At 45.1% G+C, this 23088-nt stretch overlaps 1 protein-coding gene across 2 annotated transcripts in view; it reads left to right on the top strand.

Annotated features, from left to right (window-relative positions):
* LOC147747925 (flavin-containing monooxygenase 5-like) overlaps window positions 1-23088 on the top strand; it is a 149288-nt gene that overhangs the window by 47376 nt on the left and 78824 nt on the right. The gene's annotated exons all lie outside the window — the stretch shown is intronic.

Raw genomic sequence — 23088 nt, 5'->3', positions numbered from 1 at the left:
CTCCTTGGGCTGATTTCAGCCCCAGGGACCCCATTCTCTGGGGCCCGGGCATAATTCAAAGGGGAAGGGGGGCCACGGGCTCCCTCCCCGGGACGATTTTGGCCCCAGGGATCCCATGTCTCCCTGAGTGTCCTGGTCCCAGCCGTCTCACCTCTTCCTGTGGGAGCCAGCATTGCTCCTGCGCGTTGGAAGCTTCCGGTAATGCGTGCGAGAGCAATAGTTTTATCTCTTACCCTACCTGAATGTCTGTAGGCAGGGAAAGAAATGAAAACTTAGCTTCCAGCAAGCAGGATTACTTTTACAGCTCCCGCTTGCTGGAAGCAGAGTGTTTGCAGAGATATGCAGAGATGTCATCAGTGATTCACTGAAGAAAGAAAAGACGTCCGGGTTCGTGGGACAAGATGTTGTCTCTTGGTATGGAACCAGTGGGTATCACTTTCTATGAACGAGGGTGTTTCTTACCCTGGGGAAGGCAAATCGAGTACACACCTATTTTAACATTTTCAATCAGTACTGAGAAAAATCTCTGCTGTATAGAAATATTTGTATTTAAAATAACTTTAGGAAAATTGCACGTATATGGGTTTCGAAAGACAGGTCTAGGACATTGACAATGTTATGGGCTATTAGTTCAAGTATCTGTAGTCAAACTCGTACATTCACTTAATAAGTGCTCACATATATGGGAAACTCTTAGATTAAAAACATATCAACTCAAACGTATGGTCACAGTATTAGATTTTATTACACATTGCACAATGTAAAAAACACATTAAAAACATTTATCCATAAATAAGATCATCACAATGTTAAAAAGTCAAAGAATCACAGACGCGGCGTTTCGGCTTTTTTCTAGTATGCCTTCATCAGGACAGATTCTTGTTTATCCAAATGGATATGATTATCCATGTGGTTTGAACTGTATGGTTCTACCAGGAGTCCTTTTTGGTGATATGGACCTCGGTGCTTTGCTTCACTATTATTCGCAAAGTTGCTCGAAGTTGTGGGTGAGTTAGATTTCCACTCCTTCAACTTATGCTTGTATTACCAGTGGTCAGGAAGTTTCTTTCCCTCTTTAAGTCTGCCTTGATGGGGCTATGTCTCTGCCGTGTATTTAACTGCCAGGAGGAGCCACCGTTCTGTAATTTAGGTGCCGAGTTCCCGTGGGAACTGTAGAAATAATTATGGACCTCAACCTCTTTCAATTAGGTAAAGGTAAGTTTCGCTGACCTCTTCTTCTGTCATTAGCTGATATCCGTGATATATCAGTCGGCCTCCCTGCTCCTTGCTTCCTGACAGTTCTTTCTTCCGATCTCCGCACGGCGTTCATGTCATGAGTGATGTAATATGTGAGGTCATACGCAGTGCATTGCAGGGGTGTAAGATATAGTTAGCTGAGGTAACTATAACTGCTGAATTTCTATGGTCTTGTACGAGTGAAATCTGAGCCTACCTTTAACGTCCCTGTAATCTTTTTTTTTTGTGAATCTCTAAGGTTTTAACTATACCATCCCAGTAATCTGTTTTTTTCCAATGAATTTTTAAGTTTTTTTAATGTTATTTGCTAACTATGATGTCCCTGTAACCTTTGTTGTTTATTTTGTGATTGGTGAATATATATATTTATATATCTATATATCTATATATCTATATATATATATATATATATATATATATATGTATGATTTGGAGAGGGTCGTTGGAGTCAGCTAATGAATTCGTCAATATGATAAATGTTAATGACCTTAATTTAGGATTCACCTCACAGATCAGTACACACCTCATCCAATTTCTTGATGTGGAGATTTACATTGAGAATGGGGGATTACACACTCGCCTGCACAGGAAAGCTACAGCGGGCAACGCTATACTGCACGCAAGTAGCTCCCATCCCAACCATTTGATTAGAAGCATCCCTTATGGTGAGTTTCTTAGGGTGAGGAGGATCTGCAGCACCCCATCAGATTTGGAAAGATGTCAGAATGAGGCGTTGGAAAGATTCTGTGCCCGAGGGTATGATGTAGCCCTTTTATTAGAGGCGAAAGACAGAGCCAACCAACTGGACAGGGACAATTATCTAGCCTCCATTAATGTGGATGTTACTCCTAGTCCAGTTGAAAGGGAGGTTGAGACTCAGGCTAATAACATCAGTCTGATAACCACATTCAATGAAGATCACAAAAAAGTGAGAGGAATTTTGAAAAAGCATTGGCCCCTTTTAAAGACAGATATTACTCTAGCCCCCCTCATACCAGCTGAACCAGGGGTGGTGTTTAGAAGAGCTCCGTCCATGAGGGACATGTTGGTTAAATCCAGTCCGGAGGTAATAATGAAACCTCATCGAATTTCCAACAAATGCGGTTTTTTCAAATGTATATCTTGCAGGGCCTGCAAATTTGGTGTAAACACCAGTGAGTATTGCTCTGCTTTTGACCCTATTCCTATTAAGATCAGGGATCATTTCACCTGCCGCACGGACTTTGCAGTATACGTGCTCCAATGTACCTGTGGTCTCAGGTACGTTGGCAGCACAAAACTGCAGGCTTTTAACCGCATTCTGCAACACCTACGGGCTGTGGTCAATTCGGATGGTAATTATCCGGTAGCCCGGCATTTCGAATTGGTCCACAATAAGAACCTTAATGAATTAAGATATTTTATCATTGATGCGGTGCCGAAAAACATCAGAGGGGGAAACAGGGAGAAAGCGTTAAGGCAGCTTGAGAGTAAGTACATCGTATTACTCGATACCAGAATCCCAAACGGATTAAATACGGGGGAGGACCTTTACTGCTTCCTCTAGAGGTAGCAGCATAGTGAGCTATGTTAGTCTCTCTGTCATAGCACCCACGAACAAGTATCCGTTTGGATAGAGCCAGGGGTAGAAGAGTTTTGTCATACACAACACCAAGGGGACAAGGGTTGCTATTCTGTCTAACTAACTTTGGGCACCCCTATTAACAACCTAACTCCTTCAAGCTGTCCACTTAACAGTGAAAAGGGCACTATGCCACAATATTCATTGGAGAGTATATATACCTGTTTGGCCCCGTACCTCCCGTTGCGAGCTTTTTTATCAGGCATTGGGCACTATGCCATGATGTTCCCGTTGTGCCACATCACATGTGTTGTCTTAAAATGGTTTTTCAGCGTTACTGTGACTGTTACACACATTTACTTCTGTTAGTGGGTGGCATGTAACTCTTCATTAATAGAGATTAAATTAACGTGCCACCACCAATGCACTCCCTAAAAACATTTGAGTATAACACTCGGTTTTAATAAGCACAATTTTGCACATTGGCACTATTTTGCACTTTCCAATAGCATATTTTGCACGTTCCCTATATTTGAGACTTCCTGCAACTTTGGAATATATATATACATGAATTGGAGTGAATCATGAATTTGATGGGCAATGCATTTTATTCCATAGGCATCAGTATAAAATGATATATTTATTTGTAAATCGTGTGTAAATATATTAATTTGCCTTTTCAAGTGTTTACAAAGATACATATTATTATGAAATGAACTTGCCTTTTGCACATGGACCATTGTACATTGTTAATGGGATTTTAGATAACAGCTCCGTTTACGAAGTATTTCTTCCATGTTCATGTTGTACTTGAGTCTCATTGGGGACATTCACAGTATATAAGCACACTTATTGGTTCTTTTAAGTCATGTGATCAAGGCTGCCTTGCTGCAGCCGAAACGCGTCATGCTGGGGACAGAAGAACAATAAACCACCCTTGAATTGAAATTAATCGCAGTGTTTGTGGTCTGTACCTACATCGAGGACTCGGTACCTTTGCCGAGAAGTAGGAGTTGGAACGGATATATATATATCTATACAGACACACACATACGTACATATAGAAAGGGCAAACTAAATAATACACACAGCTTCTTAAGGTTGGTGTGCTAGCGTAGCGTTGTCCTGGCTACTATACCAGAGCCCCCCTTTCTCTTCTAGTGGGGTTGGCTATTTCCCATTTAATAATGGAGGCGACTTTCAGATGGGGCCCATTCTAGTCACTATGCAACAAAGGGGCCTATGTACAAGAAATTGGTGAAGCGTGCCGTTAAGCCAAGAAGGCTAGCGACACGCTTTGTCACTTTGTCACTTTAGAAACGCAGGGATGCAGCATATTTACTAGAATATGGTGCGGCCCTGCGTTTCCCCCTGCGCTAGCGTTAAATTAAGCTGCCTAGCGCCAACGCAGGCACCCTTGCACCATAGTGGAAGGGTGCCTGTGTTGTGGGGAAGATTGTTTATGAGCAGGAATGTCCCCCTTCCTGCAAATAATCTTTAAATGCTGTTTTGTAACTTCTATGTGTTCTGCTTAATGCAGCAAACATAGAAGTTGCAAAACAGCATTTGTTTTAACATGATTGTTTAGGAAGGGGAACCTTCCTGCACCTAAACAATCATTGGCGTTTTTCTGTTTCTATGTGTGCTGCCTTGGGCAGCACACATGGAAACAGCATTTATCCTTGTTTCTCCTGTTTAAGACCAGGTTTTCCCTGGTCTTAATTTTGGCACTGCCTCCTATTTTCGCTGCTCTTGTAAATAGGGGACAGCATCAACATCAATGGGTGTTGTGGTGGAGCACCCACCCCAACACCCATTGACTTCCCCTTTCACGTTAAGGGTAGCCTGAAATGTGGCCTTATTTACAAGGCAGTGTTAAGCCACGATAAATGGCTTAACGCTGCCTTGTAAATTAGGGCGAGCTCCTATTGCCATCCCGTCACTAAAATTGGTGGCAAATATGCCCCAAAGTCTTATTCTGGCCTTATGATTTAAATTTCAGCAGCGCTATGCAGTAAGTTTGTGCAACTCCAAGTGAGGCCTGACATGTTTGTTCAGTCTCACTGACCCGAAGAAGCCAGTGAGTTCGTGAGTACCTGTGCGTGTTTGCAGGCTCTGGCCTCTCAATGCTGGAGTGCCTCATCCTCTTATGGTCTTTTCCCTGTGACTTAAGTCCCCAGTCCTGTTTAAGGCTGCTGGAAGTCTTGGTGATCTTCTTTTTCACGTTGGTCAACAGTGCTGTTGAACAAATTGTGGGAATAACACTCCCTCTTTAATAATCCATATCCAAACACAGATGTGTTTTAGTGTTGGGTCCTTTGAAATTTCAATCAATCAATCAATCAGAGGTTTTATAAAGCGCGCTACCCACCCGTGAGGGTCTCAGACGCTGGCGGGGGGGTGGGGGGGGGTGCAGATCCGGTTCAGTCGAAGAGCTAGGTCTTGAGGTTCTTCCTGAAAGTGTGGAGGGAGCGTCTGATGTTCACTGGGAGGTCGTTCCAGGCCTTGGCTGCGACTTAGGAGAAGGCTCTCCCTCCAGCTTTGGTTCTGCGGATGCGGGGGGTCTCTGCGAGGGCGAGGTATGCGGAGCGAAGGTTCCCCTTAGGTCCATGGAAGGAGACTCTCTCATTGAGGTATTTGGGTCCGATGTTGTGGAGGGATATGTAGTCGTGGATAAGCAGATTGAAGGTAACTCTCTTCTCAACGTGGAGCTAGTGGAGGTTACGTAGGTGTTTGGTCATGTGTTCTTGCTGTGGGGTTCCGAGGACGAGTTTGGCTGCGGCGTTCTAGATGGTCTGTAGCTTGTGTAGGAGAGTTCTGTTGATTCCGTCGTAGAGGGCGTTGCCTTAGTCCAATCTGCTGGTTATGAGTGTGTGGGTGACTGTTTTTCTGCATTCAGGGGGGTATCCATTTGAAGGTTTTGGGGTGGATCCGAAGGCAGTTGAAGCTGGTGGAGGCGATGGACTTGATCTGGCGGGTCATGGTGAGGGAGGAGTCGAGGATAATGCCAAGGTTCCATGCGTGGTCTGTCAGGGTGGGCGGGCTCCCGAGGGTGAAGGGCCAGTTGTTGTCCCAGGTGTTGGTGAAGGGGCCTAGGATGAGGACCTCAGTCTTTTCTGAGTTGAGCTTCAGGCAGCTGCTTTTCATCCAGGCGGCTACGTCTTTCATTCCTTCCTGGAAACAGAGCCTGGTGTCTTTGGGGTTCTATGTGAGGGAGAGGATGAGCTGGAATCATCGGCGTAAAATAATATGCTGATCCCTTGTTGTCTGACGATGGCGGAGACGGGGGCCATGTAGATGTTGAAGAGGGTGGGGCTGAGCGATGATCCTTGGGGAATTCTGCAGTTAATCTGTGTGGGTTCGGAGAGGAAAGGAGAGAGTCTGATCCTCTGGGTTGTGCCAGAGAGAAAGGATCGGTTCCAGGAGAGGGCGGTTCCTTGTATCCCTGCGTCGTGGAGTCTGGCTGCGAGGGTGCGATGTGAGACGGTGTCGAAAGCAGCGAAGAGGTCTAGTAGGATGAGGGCTGCGGTATGCCCCTGGTCTAGTAGCATGCGGATGTCGCCGGTGGCCGCGAGGAGGGCCGTCTCAGTGATGTGGTTGCTGCGGAATCTGGAATGGAGGCATCTAGGATGGAGTTTTCTTCGATGAAGGTGGTCAGTCCAGTGTTTACGAGTCTCTCTGTGACTTTGGCAGCAAAGGGGAGGAGAGAGATGGGCCGGTAGTTTTTCAGGTCTGTCGGGTCGGCCATGGGCTTCTTGAGGTGAGGTTTGACCTCCCCCCGTTTCCAGTTATCGGGGAAGATGCCGGATTTGAAAGAGGCATTGATGGTGCGTCCTAGTTCAGGTGCGATGCAGGTAGATGTGCAGTGGGCAGGGGTCCGTGGGGGCTCCTGAGTGGGGGGTTCTTCATGGTCGCGGTGGTGTGTTCGGCGGTGGCAGGATTCCAGGTGATGATGATCGGCTCTTTGTCGATGGTGGTGGAGCATGGGGTGGTGTCTGGCGTCAGTTCGCTGAAATTGTTGTAGAGGGCCTTGAGTTTCAGATGGAAGTAGGATCTGAGCTTGTTGCAGAGTTCCTGGGACGGTGTGACGTCCATGGCTTCGCTGGGGGGTTTGGTGAAATGCCGTATGACGTTGAAGAGTTCTTTAGCGTTGGTTGCGTTGGTATGTATTTTGTTTCTGATGAAAGTCTGCTTGGTGTCTCTTAAACACTGGTAGTATTTCTTCAGGGCTTTCCGGTAGCTGTTCAGGTCTTCCATGGTTTTCCTGTTTCACCAGGCTTTCTCGAGTGGTCTGCAGAAGCGCCTGGCTGCTTGAAGATCGTGGTGAACCAAGCTGCTTACAAGGGGCATTGTTTACTGGGGTGGTGGAGGGGTGCAAGCTGGTCGGCGCAGCTGGAGATCCAGCTGAGAAATTCTTGGGCTGCGGAGTTGGCGTTGGCCGTGGCGCAGGGAGGGTCTAGGAGGAGGGGTGACGTTGAGGTGCTCCTCTGTGATCTTGCTCCAGTTCCTTCGAGGCGGGCGCGGGGGGGGGTTGGGTCCTGTGGGCGAGTTGAAGGTGAAGTGTACGCAGTGGTCGTCCGTCCAGGGGGGCTGCGTGGTATGGCTGAGATGGATGTTCGTACCTCCTGCGAAGATAGAGTTGAGGGTGTGTCCAGCTCTGTGCGTGGGGGTGGTGACGAGCTGCTTCAGTCTGAGGTTGGAGAGGTTGTCGAGTAGGGTGATGGAGTCTGGGTCGCTGAGGTTGTGGAGGTGGAAATTGAGGTCTCCAAGTAGGCTGTAGTCCGTGGAAGTGAGGCATGGGGTGCGACGAGGTCAGCGATGGTGGTTGCTGACTAGGTGCGTGGTCCGGGGGTCTGTAGGCGAGGGTGTCCCATAGCATGGTCCTGCGGTTGGTCTGGATCTGGAAGTGGAGGTGTTCTGTGTTGGAGTGGGGGCCACTCTTGTTGGAGGTGGAGTGTTGAAGGGAGGGCTTGTGAGTGACGGTGAGTCCTCCTCCTGGGCAGTGAGGACGGTCCCTTCTCTGGATCTTGTATCCGTCTAGGATGGCGGTGGCGATGTTGGGGTCGGAGGTGGCGTTTGTCCAGGTTTCGGTGAGGAATGCGACGTTGAGCGAGAGGGTGTTAAGCAGGTCCCAGATCTCTATGCCATGTCAGTGTGGGGAGTGTACATTGAGGAAGATGCATGTCAGGGCTGCGGTGGTGCGGGCGTCCAGTGAGTTTTCGGCGGTCTTGGGGGCACAGTCAATGGTGAAGGATCATCGGCAGTGTCTGCAGGAGAACTGTCTTTGAGTGGTGCTCGGTGAGGCAGCCATTAAGTCTTCTGGGGTTGAGTACGTGGAGGGCGGTGGAGATGTATCAGAGGGGTTCCGGTGATCCAGAGTCCCTGGTGCAGGCCGCGGTCGAGTAGCGAATAGGCGCAGGCTGGCTTGCCTTAGGCAGGCCTTTGGCGCACCAGCGGCGTGGCCACCATTAAGAAAGGTCGGGGCGGGACTGGAGGTAGGGAGGTGGGAGCGGGTCTGTGTCGTGGGGAGGGGTTGCAGGGGCAGCAGCAGATGGAAAGGCAGAAGATCGAGCGAGATTTTAAAAGTGAGCAATAATTTAAAAAGCGAGCAAGATTGCAATCAAATTAAATTACCCAAAACAGGAGGAACCAGGTGCCAAGAGTGTGGCAGAAAACACGGAGACTAGTGAGCAGGGAGCGAGGGGGACACCAGGCAGAGCTGATCCTGAATCACCGGGGCATCTGCGGCGATCTGCGGGCGTGAACCCTGCTGAGAGAGGGGTCTGCAACTGGGCAAGTGGTGCTGTAAGTGGAACTGTTGGGGAGAGTGCTGTCCAGGACCGGAGGTCAAGTTTTCACAAGCGCTCCCCCCAGCGGCTGCCATTAAGTAGGGGAGGGGGGCGGGACCGGAGGTAGGGAAGTGGGGGCTGTGTCGGGGGTAGGGGCCGCCGGGGCAGCATCAGTGGGAAAGGCGGAAATACGAGCGGGATATAAAGAGCGAGCAAAAATTTAAAAAGCGAGGAAGATTGCAATAAAATTAAATTACCCAAAACAGGAGGAACCAGGTGCCAAGAGTGTGGCAGAAAACACAGAGACTAGGGAGCAGAGGGCGAGGGGGACACCAGGCAGAGCTGAACCTGGATCACCTGTGCATCTGCGGCGTTGTGTCGGCGCAAACCCTGCTGAGGCAGGCCTCTGCAACTGGGCCAGTGATGCTGTAAGCGGAGCTGCTGGAGACAAATTTATGTTTCGGGTGTCAAATCAGGAAGTGTCCTCTCCTCAGTCCTGGGTCAAAGCACAGCAGGAGTATCTGCAATTCTGAAAGACCCAAAATATCCCCTGAAATATGCTTCACAAAGGTTTAAATTTTTTTATCCAGAAAAACAGTGGTTCCTGTGGTATATTACTTATCTTATTACTAGATAAATATGAAAAGCTTAATAGCAATTCAATCATTGGGGGCAGAGTGGCAAAAAGAAAGAAACACAACTATACCAGTTTAAAACATTTTCTTATATTTCAAAATGCAGACAAATAATAGTGTAATTTTTTTGCGACATACATATACTATACAAGGTGCAATGTGTCCCCAGTGGTATTGTGAGCGAAACATAAACTGTGTACAATTAAAGTGAGCTGTACATGTTTCAACTGTGACTATTTACAAGAGAAGGAAACTTGACTTAAAGCAATTTCTTTAACCAAATGTTGAGACGCAGCTATACAATCATAGGCGCTGCATTAGTCTGATTTGTTTCCTAGTGCGTCGATGGCGTTTCGACCCTTAGAGTGAGGGTCTCGTCAGGACTGGACAGTGAGGGACGTCTACAAAGAAATTAATGTGAGAATGTGATTTCATGTATGGTCGCCATGAATCGTATGTATTCCAGAAAAGTGAGGGAAAAGTTACCTTGCAATGGGATGTGTTCCAGGATATAACCCATGCGTGAAAAGGTAAAATAAATTTACTTACCGTGAACCCAGCCGGGCACTGTCGAGAAATGAGCAAAACAAGATGAGGCATGGTGTTAGCCACATATAAGGAAGTATGATTAATACAAGGCACATTAGGACTGATGAAACCGCTCGACTTACCACTGTTTGTAACAGCTGGTAAAGCGTCCTATATGGGGGTCAATGCCGTCCCTGCGCCGGATATTCAGGAGTTACCTGTGACAGAGAACACTGTCTTAGTGAGGTAATCAAATTATCAGTTTTGCCAAAGAAATATCGTATATGGTGGTAATCATCTTCATACCTTTGCGCTTCTATAATACAGCTCAATCGCTGTCTCCGATAGTTTGTTCAATGATAAGTTTGTGTTTGACGTGTCACGTGATCACGGTTATAGCGTGATGTGTGACGTATGCACGTAATAGCGCTAGAAAAAGGACTAGAGGGTGTTTGTTTACTAATTCAAGTCCGTAATTGTTTGTATTACAATTGGAGGATATATCGCAATGTAGTCCTGTGTGAACTATGTAATATAGAATTACACACATAAAAGTGATTCAAGTGTATACTTCAATCGGACACGGTAGGACTCGAGTATGTTGTGAGTCCAATTACGCAATGTGTATATTATCAGTCAAGAATGTGAATTGTGGGGGGAGGAGCCAAGATGGCGACCGGAGCAGACCTGTGAGCTCCCGGCTCCGCCAGCCCTTCTTCCTCCGCACCAACATCCTGCTTCCTCTCCTACTGAAATTTGACGGCGGACTGTTGGGGATGCAGCGCTGACTTCAGTCGTGCTTTCCCGGGATCTCGGCTGGCCCGGCGGCCGGAGATATTTGCGGAACTGTATGCAGCCCTGGACCCCGCCTCCATTGTCGCTCTCCGCCGTGCCTCGAGGGACTGGTGGCGGCCGGACAGCTCGCGAGGCGCTGATGACTTGAGCAGTGGTGCAGTCCTCCTGAGATGCTGTCCTTACCGCGCTGCCTGTAAGGGGTACGACGCTAGCGGTGTCCTGCGAGTGCTTGCTGGGACGAGACGCTCCTCAGGTACGAATCCTTTGTTTGGGACCGGAGATGTGTGACGGGGGTAACCCGGACATGCCTGCTCGGCATCGGCTGCCTGATTCCCTGCCTCGCTATGGTGGCCTGAAGACTCTCGCTGTTCTGGCTTCAGTTGGCGATTCGTGGCGCGGGGGAGAGCGCCAACCCCTGCCCGGGCATTGTGTTCCCTCGCTTGCGTTGGGGTCTGGTTCACAAGCGCCGTCCCGGGGTGCTGAGATGAAGGGGCTGCAGTCGCCACCCTCCTGTGCAACTATCCTGTATACCCTGCGAGACTTCCGAGCGGATTTGCACCATGGCTACCAAGTGCTGAGTGCCAAATTGGACGACATGGCGGCTGTTCTGAGACAGGGACACACTATGTGTACCCAGCAAAGCTCTACCCTGCCTCTGCCGGAGCCCCATGGTGATACGGTGCCTCCTCCTGCCTGCAGGGACGACATGCCTGCTCCAAACTCTACCGGCGCCCGCGACCGATCATCTGACAGACCTGCCTGGGATACATTGTTTCCCCTTCCACTGGAGCTTGCTACATTGTGGTTTCCTTTATCCCGAGTGACTAGAGACCTGCACGTAACATCAATTGCCCCCTCGATGGCTCCTTTTTCGTGGCTTTCCCCTTTGTTATTGAGGAGCACGTACTCTCTGTGTGTCCCGGAGGAACTTTCTATGACGGACAGTGGATTACACGGTGACTTCCGACGGCCATTTTGTGCTCCTAAGCCATTCTCCTTCTTTATGCGGCCATATTGTTTCTTTGTTTTAGAGGGGGCGGGCTTCTCTCGGGGAGCGTACTTGGGGATGTATCCAAGATCGGGCCAGGGCTAGGCTGCTTTTCTTTTCCATCGGCTTCTTGGCTGGTCGAACCGGGTTTGGGACTGTTTTTTCCACCTGTTTAAGTCACATGCTGCGAATTGTCAGTCCACTCTTGTATCTGCACTGATGCTTAATGCTGTACTTTGAGTCTAGGGTGGAGGCTGCATTTGTGGCTGGGGGGACTGGGATTATTTAGAATTGATTCTCCTCCTGATTCGTTGTCTTTGAGAATATGTTCGGGTGTTTAGTAACTAGTGGGCTCCTCCCCGCTCTTTTCTTTTTGGGAATGTAGATTGATTTTCCCTCTCTCGCTCCCTATATTGAAGGTGTACATGTTCTTTTCTTTTTCTTTCCTTCTTATTCTTTCTTTCTATATTTCGGGTTTCTGGGGCGACAGGCACTCTGTGGGGGGGGGGGCAGGCCATAGCCTCCACAATGTTGCAGGGTGGGTGGGGTAATTTGCTGTACGCTTGGTTCTATGGGCCTTTCTTTCCATTTTCTGTACTTGGTTTCTGATTCGTTTCCGGGACTGGGTTGGGGTTGGTAGGGTTGGAGCGATGATGTTTGGGGTGCATGAGTGCTAGGAAATTGTTGCCACTGTTTTGCACCGCCACGATATACCTGTTGCTAACCTTCGTCGATGTTTTCAGTATATAACGTCGCCTGCCCGTAGCGTGAAGATATTGTGCGGACTCGAATCTTCTTATTATTTTTCTTCACTGTCTTTTTTTGGTGAAAACGCTTTAAAAAACTTTAAAATTAACCTTCATTTTTCCTCTCCCCCGATGATATGACCCATTCTGATGCAAAGTTCATTGCTCGCTAGTCCGATTATAGCTGCTGGGGGGATTGTATTGCATGCACCTGTGCTGATGATGTTTCGTGGCCGGCCCGAGGGTTGTAGGCCCGTATTTGTTCTGCTGTTTCTGCACAATAAAGGTTTGAAAAAATTAAAAAAAAAAAAAAAAAAAAAGAATGTGAATTGTGGCACATTATACCCGGAGCATGTATGGACAATGCAGGGTCCTAGTGTGGTGACATCGTATATGGGCATTAAAACATTACAAACATCATCTCGTATCACTAAAGCACAAGGTTGCACAAGTATATACAATAGGTCCATATTATTCAATATCTCCATAGGCTCAAGAGCTTTTTATAGCTTTTTATACCCTTAGTGTCCACAACTGTATATATACATTTTATCGTTTATACATTTATCTATTGTGCCGGAAGGACATGTCCATATGTTCACAAAAGGGCCATACAATACATATAGATGGAAACCTTGTCAAAGTAATACACAACATAACAGATTCAGAATTTACAGGTACATAGCAACTGTTATTAGCAAGAATATTTTAAGTCAAGGTAGAGACAAAGCCCCTCCATTCAAGAGCAGAGTTCAACCCTTCATTTATTGAATTGATTCTATCAATCCAGTGACATTCACGGCGTTGTAATATTTGAGCAATGTCGCCCCCTCTCTCCGGGAGTGTTGCAATATCTACGACTTGCCACCTCATCTCATCTGCAGAATGATTGAATTCTTTGAAATGTGCAACAAGAGGTGCTGTCAAAACAGATTTCCTTATACGACTACGATGTTGCCCTATCCTGGCTTTTATCAGTAGTTGGGTCTGCCCAATATAGGGTAAGCCGCAAGGACACCAGATGCAGTACACAACATTTTGTGTATTGCAGTTTGAAAAGAAATCAAGTTTATGATCGCAGTTGCCATGTTTAAAATTAGTTGTTTTACATGTTAATGGACAAATCACACAATTGCCACGTGGATGATGACCAGGATGATGACCAAGGATTGGGGGAAGGTTCCAGGACGATTCAAGCGTCCCACTTTTCTGAGCAGTTGTTTCAGTGGATGATCTAACCAAATGATCTTTCAAATTTTTTGCTCTTTTATATGCGAATAACGGTACATCAATTTCAGGGTCAATACTTTTAATGATGTTCCAGTTTTTCGTGATGGTTTTACGAATCTTATTGGTATGGACACCAAACGTAGTGACAGATACGATTTTTTTCATGTCTTTCTTAGGTCTGGTAACTAATAGTTCCTCACGTGGGCAATATCAGGCACGTTTTAGGGATCTTCTCACTAGTTTGTTAGGATACCCTCTCATTAGCAGTTTGTTTTTTAGAACTTCTGATTCTTTCATGTAATCTTCACGTCTTGCACAATTACGACGGATTCTTAAAAATTGCCCAAATGGCAACCCATCCCTTAATGCTCTCGGATGTTGACTCTTATATGATAACAGTGTATTTTTCTCCGTTGGTTTTCTATGGAGAGATGTGATGAGTTTACCAACCACATTTAGGATATTTAAATCTCAGAGTGGAATGGTGTCCATATGTAAAGTGGATGTAAAGGTAAGATGGGTTTGAGCAGTAATTAAATATAGAATGAATTCAGTAAAGTCTTCTTCACTGTCTCTCCAAATAAGAAAAATATCATCTATATATCTATGCCAGCAAATAATGCTGGCATAGTGTGGATTTTGATCATTCAAGACATAAAGTCCTTCCACATGGTTCATGTAGATGTTCGCTAAATTTGAGGCAAAAATTGCACCCATACTTGTTCCACAACATTATTCGTAAAAATTGCCCATTGGAGACAAAATAGTTTCTCTGCAGTGCTATCTCCAATAATGAGATTATAAATGAAGTTGGCACATTGAAAGGTCTTGGTCTAGTGTCAAGCAACTCTTTTACACAACAGATGCTGTCATAAAGGTTTAAAGGCCTAACCCCTTCCCCTCGTTATCATTCCCCGGTCTTACATCCTGTAAGCCACAAGTGAGTTCAGTACATAGACTGGGAACTTTACATGAGTGGGCTCGTAAGCACCACTCTAGTGGCCCAGGTAAAAAGGCCTGTTCACACTACTGAAACTAAACAGAAAACAGGAATGCAGCCATGACCTCACTCGTGTCACTATACTTCTGGCAAGAGCTGTGCCCTCTACCACTACAAGGATAGCTCTTTGTGCATCCATCCAGGTCTAATAAGACTTCGTTATCATGAGATAGGCCTAGGTCATGGGGCACACACATGATCAGTGTACGCCTATGACCTAAAATCAGTACCAGGGTCCAGATATCCATGCAGCAGGGACACTCAGTGCAGGGGTACACACCTGGCATCATGCAGGGGACTTTTCCATTCCAACAAGTGGCAATAGTAAAAGCATTTCTTCCTTCTGGAATGCTTTTGACATTTTTAATGAATTTGTGGCTAAAAATGCTGTTGTAAATTGGGGGCAATGTCTCTGCACAACTTTCCAGATAGCCTTGCCCTACTCTACCATACCCATCTGCAGATGCTAGATAAGACTGGCAAAGTGGCAGCCACATAAGCACAACTTGGCCTCAACATCCACAGGGTCAACACCAAGATCTTGAAGGCCAACACAGCCAGCACAATTGGAGTTGCTCTTGCAAGTGATGCACTGGAACCAGTTAAGACCTTCCCCTACTTGGGCAGGGTCATAGACAAGCAGGTCAGCACAGATGCCGACATCAAGGCAAGAATCAGCAAAGCAAGGGCTGCCTTCATGCGGCTAAAGAAGCTCTGGAGGTCCAAGGACCTAATGCTGCAAACCAAGATCAGGTGTTTTTAACACCAACATAAAATCAGTCTTTCTTTATGGAGCACAAACTGGGAGGAAAACAGTCACCACCACCAATGAAGTCCATACCTTCATCAACAACTGTCTGAGGAAAATCCTCCAAATCCATTGTCCAAGCACCATCAGCAACAACGACCTATGACAGCAGACTTTACAACTCCCTACTCATGAAGAAATCATGAAAAGACACTGTGGATGGTTAGGTCACACCCTTCACAAGTTTGCCCGAAACACCACCAGACAAGCCCTCACTTGGAACCCTCAAGGGAAAAAGAAAAGAGGAAGGTCAAGAAATGCCTGGTGCTGAGGCCTTGAGGCGGACTGCAAGGAGATGGGTTACACCTGAAGTCAGATTGAAATAAAAGCCCAGGACAGAGATGGCTGGGGAGTCCTGGTGAATGGCCTATACCCCTGGAGTGGTAGTAATCTTAAGTAAGTAAGTAAGTCTCTGAATAAAATTTTTAAATCTCGGGATAAAGTAAATTCAGAAGCTCCCAGGAATGTGCACTGCCTGCCCTAGAAACAAAAGTTCGGTCTAAGGCCCTGAAAGTAGGGTAGCGGTAAAAGGTGAGATGTTTACCATAAAGTTTAAAGACTGATATTAATGGATGCAGTACTACACGGTGTGTAAATACATTCTCAGTTTTCCTCGAAAGAATGTGGACTTACATGCAGAACTGATGTTCTCTGCACCAAATTCAGCATGCAATGGAATTTGCAATGGAATGTACTCCACATTTTCCCTCAGTAATTTCCAATTTGTGGGCAATCTCCAGTTTTCACAGTTATCGGAACTTACCCCACCTTATAATCAGGGCCTAAGTAATTTTAGTTTACCGTAACTATGCCTTTTCATGTCTATAATAGCTTCCAGTTTTCGGTTTTTCCCACAACTCAATGCATGATAATAGTTATAAGCTTGGTTTACTTTGAAATGATTAAAAGTTACAGAATAAAACACTTGTTAAGAGGAAGTAACATAACTTCTGGGTACAACAGGCTTGTAAGGTATTGTTATCCCAGCTCAAGTATAGTTGTTTTTAGGTCTCATCTATCAAACAGAACAAGCTACTTTTCCATTGGTTGGCTTTATTGACACTCTCATTTGCTTACCTCTTATTCAATAGCTTGCCTTCTTTTTCTGGTACTTGTCTTCCCAGCACCATAGCTACATTTCTTTCAATTAGCTGACTTGTATCCCTTCACTGCTCGTGTTTAGGAAGTTACTTGCTTATTTTTATTCAGCACTCCATGTGAGTGCATGTGTTTTCTAGCCCTACCCCTCGTGAACTTGCTTCCCCCTTAAATACTCAGCCCCTCACACTGTGTTGCTTCCCACCCCTCTCAGTCAGTCTGTGAAAGTACAGTATCAGCAATACTTTTTCTGGGTATAGCTGAAGACCAGACTTTAAGGGCTGTTTTTGTTTTATATCCACCATTCCACAGATTGCATGAAAGCACAGGATTTGGTGCATAAAGGCTTTCATGGCGTTATGTGAAGGGTCATCTGCTGCACACACTCAGCTAGTGTCTGAGACAGAAAGTGTACCTAACAAAACGTTTCTCCTGAAGGCCCATAAACAAAACATGTTCCTTGTGCTACTGCAGAAGGGCAAATGGCGTAAACCTGTGAAAAGTAAATTAGGACTTTGCAAGCTTTTCCCTTTACATTTTGACACATATGCTTTTAAAATTCTGTTCAGGTTTCTTGAGTGAAAAGTATTTGAAAAATAAATCATGCCAGTTATAAAGATTGAAATAAATAGTCCTGATTCTCACAGGTAATTTACACTTATGAGTAATTTTCACTTGTGAGCAAGTTTACTACAAAATCCGTGTGTAAATGTACTCCAAAAGTGTAACTGACATGTCCCCACGAAATTGAAGGGCTGGGGGGTATACACTTTTGAGTAACCTCCACTTCGAGTAAGTTTACTACTTTTTGTCTATTCACAAAAGCTGAGTGTAAATTACACTTTTAGAGTAAATTTACGCTTGAATTTTTTGAATAGTTTAAAAGTAATAAAATTACTCAAACGTGTAAATTACTCAAAAGTGTAAGGTACCTTTGTGAATCAGCCCCCATTGTATTAAAAGTACGGTTTTGAGATTCGTAAAATATGTTTACTTTTCTTCCAGTATTTAGATTTGTTTTATTTTAATTTTTTTTAAACCACACTTAGATCTTTAATTTATGATAGTTTGAGCTATTGGCATTGTAAATGACCATGCTTTTATTTATGTTTTTAAAACAGCTAAATAAAAGGTATTGTCATTTACAATGCCAATAGCTTAAACTCTCGCAAATGTGAAACCTATTGCACTGCAAATGCGTGCTTTTCATTTTTTGTTTTTAAAACGTTAGCAGAGAGCCTGCCCTGCCTGCAACAGCAGGCAGGTCAACACTGTTTGAAAAAATAGTGCTGGGAGGCTATAATTAAAGCCTACCGAGCAACAACACATGTAACAGGGGTTGTCGCCATAGGAAGTTACAAAATGAGGCAAGGCAGTACTAAGGTGGGACTACCAAGGGCCCGATGTAGGAGCCCTAATACCGGTCGGAAACGGCCGATTTCGTCCGTTTCCGACCGGTATTAGGGTTTTCTAATGTAGGATCATGCTTTACAGAATCGGTATTTTACAGATTCGGTAAAATTACCGATTCTGTAAAAGCACATGTAGGTAGCACATCTTTGAGTGCCGCAGGCCTTTCAGATTCGGTATTTTACCACCCAATCCAGTTGGGTGGTAAAATTCCGAATCCAGGTGTGTATGCACATCTGTGCATGCACACCTGTGCAAGGTGACACACAGACATGCCCTTAGGGCATGTCTGTGTGCCACATGGCACACAAGTCCGGAATTGGGGTGCCAGAGGGTGTCAAAGTGACACCCCCTGCACCCTTGCAAAAATCGGAATTTACCGAATCGGTAAATACCGATTCAGTATTCACCATTGATTCCTATGGGCTTCAAGGCCCATAGGAATCAATGGGGGATACCGATTCTGTATTTACCGAATCAGTAAATACCGAATTTTAGAGATTCTGTATTTACCGATTCTGAAATACCTACATGTGCTCCCTTCTATTTTACCACTTCTTAATACCGAATCGGTAAAATTCGGTATTTTAGAAGTGGTAAAATAGAATTACCTACATCAAAAGCCCCAAGTGTTTTAACCAATGAACTGCCACAGTTTACAGTGGAAAATGACACAAGCCAATGAAAAATGTGGGCGGAGAGTGGGCGGAACTTCAAGTCCCTACCTCAATAGAGCATGCCTTGCAGTACAGCGCATGTGCTGCCCAGGCTCGACCTAAAAATTATCCTAAGATAAGCATCGAAAATGAAAACAGTGTTTTCCGGGTACATCTCTCCTTTTGGTAAAATTGTGTGAAGTCCACAAACATAGTAACTTAAAGGGCATAAGATGTAAATTCGTGAGCTCTCCACAACTTATCTAGGAGAACGTCTAGATCACACAGACTAGTAGCAAAACTCTTTTATGAAAGACAAACAGGAGCGCATGCTATCAACACAGTGTATGCTAATGGAATTCAATGCAGTCACAAAACCTAAGTAGCAAAGTTTGTAGACATGAACCACCAAACTATCTGACTCCACTCTTGATGCTTTCACCTTTAATTAGGGAGCCCTAAAAGCTTGGATGAGCAGGTTTTAACCGGCTTAGCACTTACCATTCTGGCAGGTAAACGGCTGATTATTAACAGCCTATCCCTGGCAAACAAAAACACCTTTAAGTTGCTCTCAGTAAAGAAGCTGCAGGTGTTCAATCCACTGTAACGGAGATTCCTTCTGAGGCAGGCACTTGCATCCATCACAGGTGCATGCCTGCATAGCCCTACTTGGAAGAAACCGTATGTAGTTAGTTGACAGGGTATTTGGCAATGTTCAGCTGGAACGTTTAACTGGATTTTAAGGAGGCAGCGTATCCTGTGCAGAAAGAGATCACTAAGTAGATCAAATGAAAACGCAATGATGTGGCCGCTGGTAGAAAGTGCTACCGTGACTGAGCACGCAGCTACTTTCCACCAGTGTACAATCAAAATAAAGTGCCTTTACATCAGAGAGCAAGAATTCAGAAATGGTACTTTCTTTCCTCAAAGAGTCAACCGTATACAGGAGATTTTAAAATCAGCACTTCACATAGCTCTGCAAAGGCAACCACATTCCACTGAATTTTGCCCAATTCTCGATGGCACACAAAGTTCGGGCTACACCGTCCCAACAATAACATTATCCTTGCAAACCCTGATAACTCGTTAGAAGTGCAACACAACCCCACCTTGGTTGGATCACAATCTTATGCGATAAGGATTGTACTCTGAGCCTAGGGCTGAATAAGTAACCAGTGAAGTTACCACACAACTCTGCACCTTCATTTTGGGGACACAATCTAGCCGCTGAAGACCCTAGACACATGCACAATTGCAGAGGAGGCATGGTAATAGGTCAGTACACCTTAAAGTGAACACGACGGACCAAAATATTAAACAATGTGCACATTTAGTGAGACCTCCCTAATGCAGGAGGCTCGTTAGACAAGCTGCAACTCTAGCTGCCAGTGGTGCACTACATCGACGCCTTGTCCCAGCTCACAGGCACTTTTGCTTCCCAGACTAGCCTAAATAGCAGTCTGTCCATTTGTCACCAAAGAGTGGAATAGGGCAAGTACACAGATATAGTCAACAGAAGCATCTTTTAGGTCTGTCTGCAATAAGTGCCGTGTGCAATGCATGCTTTCTGTGATAGAAGCAAACACTTAGCCACATGAGAAGGGGTGAGGCTATGTACTGCAGCAGGATGCACATTTGCATAAGAGAAAGCGATTGGTTCCCGTCTAACATCTCTAAATACTGGTAATTCACTTTAAAAACAAATGTGGGAAATGTTGGTTCTGTCTGGTACATAATTGATTCTTGGTATACTAAATATTAACCAATACAAAAGAACAGTGCTCAAACCTTTCAGTAATTTTACGTACAGAATTGATTCTTTGTATACTAAATAATAACCAATACAAAACAACAGTGCTCACACCTTTCAGTAATAATCAATGAAAAGGAGAGAAGAAAGGACAAAGACATGAATTCAAGACATACCAAATTTTGAATCAATCAAAGTCTGTATTTAAGGAAAACTCCAAATGTTCATTTACCTTTTATGCTGTCGAACTGACATTGGAAGGCTGTCAGTGTTCATGAACATACAATTTGTTCCAACGGCACAAGTGCCAAGATGAAAAAAGTGCTAAATTTGAACAGGATATATATACAGTGCTTTATGAATTGTTAAAACTGATCATTTAGAGGACATCCATCCCTAGGTACTTGAAGCTCCGCACTGCTTGGGATTTTAAATTTCCATTTCACATGGGGCGGAGAGAGTAGGGTCAGGATTATTGCAAGCACTTTTCGACCCAGTAAGGTGTGTGATTTACTAATAGGCACGACGGCTCTTCCTCAGGATAAGGCGATACAAGGCACAGCTAGAACTAATGGAAGAAAGGTATTCAGGGAATGGTCCAGCATGGGTTGGACTCAAAGGGCAATAAATGAAGTTAGTTCCTTGATGGTGATGAAGACCATCAATGAGGCAGCATGGTTCTGTCGCTTTCCTGCGCTTGCTCAGGAACAGAAAAGGGTCTCTCACTTTAAAAAGGCTTCAAACTGCTGTAGTATTCTTTAAAGAGGTGTTAGAGGTAGATAACTTTACTTTCTACATCACTGGCGCTTAATGTTCATTAACCCGAGGTTCATTCATCCACAATGAGAAATATAGTAAGAAATTACACTAGAGAGAAATTAAACAAATCAAATTACAAAGAGGAGCTTTATTCACTTAAGCCAGGGCAGGAACCAAACTCTGTCAACAGTTAGACTGCAGCACACTGCAGGTGAAATCAATGGGACCGTTCCTAGGAAAAAGGCAGGGCAGACCAGACTTTCTACACTTGCTAAAAGTCATGGTGTTCAACCAAACAAGTGCTTGCTGACCATTTGAGTGACATAGGCAAGACTAGTTATTCATTTTAGCCACTGATTGGTGAAGCTTTAGCAAGCGTGTTAGTCACATCATCAGATCAATGTTATGTTATTTTATAGTGATTTGTATAATGCACAAATCAACCGAGAGGGTATCCAGGCCCCTGGGCAGGTGTGTAGGTTTATAGTCCCCAAGGTACTTGTACAAAGATCCAGGGCTTCAACTTCCTGTGTAATTCAAGTAGTGAGATGGAGGCTCTGCTGTGTTAAGGGAGGTTGTTCCAGGTCTTGGGTGCAATGTAAAAGAATGCAGACCTTCAATTTTGTGGAAGCTGGGATGTGTACAAGTGAGTGAGGCAAGTGTATGTGGTTATTCTGGTCCTGAGTTGTGTTGGCTTTGTATGTCTGCATGAGACGTTTGGCAGCTGTGCTTGTGAATGGAGGGCCAGTGAAGTTTCCCGAGGTGGATTTTGATGTTAGTGAGGCGTGGGAGGTAGAGTATGAGTCTTGCAGCTGTGTTCTGGATGGCCTGGGTCTGTCTAGGAGTTGTTTGGAGATTCCAGTATTGAGTGTGTTGCCGTAGTCCAGCCTGCTGGTGATGAGTGTTTACTTGACAGTTCATCTGGTGTTCTGAGGCAACCATTTGAAGATTTGCCGCATGCCTAGGATGTGAAAACAGTAGGTGCACACTGCATTGACTTGAGCTATAATGTTGAGCTTGCTGTCTAAGATGATCCCTAGATTTCTTGCTTGGTCTGGGGGTGTGGGTGTTGGTCCTAGCTCCCATGGCCACAATGTGAATTCCCATTGGGAGGTCTTGTTGCTGAAGACCAGTACTTCCGTCTTATCTGAGTTGAGCTGCAAGCTGTTGGGTTGCATCCAGTCTGCTACCAGTTTAATGCAGTTGAAGGTGGTTTTAGTGGTGGTTGCTTTGATGTCAAGAAGAGGAGTTGGGTGTCATTAGCGTAGGAGAGGACAGGGAGGTATTGTGATGCGTTGTTGGCGAGAGGTGTCATGTAGGTGTTGAAATGGGTGGGGCTGAGAGACGATCCCAATGTAGGTATTTCTGTGTATTTGCTTTTCATACAATGGCCAACGAGTCTGCTTGCAAAGGGATTACAAACTCACCAACTACTACTGAAGTCAGGGGTCATTATACTCAGCCCATCCGGAAAATCTGCTAGAAGTATTGTATTGTATTGTAATTGAATTTATATAGCACTTGCTACCCCTGATAGGGTGTTGACACGCTTTTTTGGCGAGTAGCACGCTACTCTGGAACCCATAAAGGATTAGTGTTGAATTAGTGTAGTGAAATATGAAAGTAATTTGAGTGGTGGATATGTTAGTGTAGTTATTTGGATTGAGAAGGCTAGGGGAGGGATAGAAGAGGCAAAAATGTTTGCATTTATATGGTGCTTATTACTCCTGATGGGGCGTTGAAGCGCTTTTTTGGTGAGTAGTACTCTACTCCAGAACCCATAAAGGATTAGTGTTGAAAATTAGTATAGCGAAATATGAAAGTAATTTGAGTGGTGGATATGTTATTCATTTATTTGGATAGGGAACGGTAGCGGAGGGGTAGAAGTGGGAAAAAGGTTCGCATTTATTTGGTGTTGGTTTAGCACCCCCTAGGGAATTGAAAATTATGTTTGTGCAATAAATGGCCCACAGCACTAAATCGGAGATTCATCCAAATTCGCTGGCCTGACAGCCCACATAATGTGAAGTATCAGAAATCTCACTCTCACTTAAAACTTGTTAAAAATGAGTAAGCAA

Source organism: Lissotriton vulgaris, chromosome 1_1 (genome assembly GCF_964263255.1).
Source record: "Lissotriton vulgaris chromosome 1_1, aLisVul1.2, whole genome shotgun sequence".
NCBI lineage: Eukaryota > Metazoa > Chordata > Amphibia > Caudata > Salamandridae > Lissotriton > Lissotriton vulgaris.
Note: the sequence above shows the minus strand (reverse complement) of the source record. Positions and strands in the feature narration are given on the sequence as shown.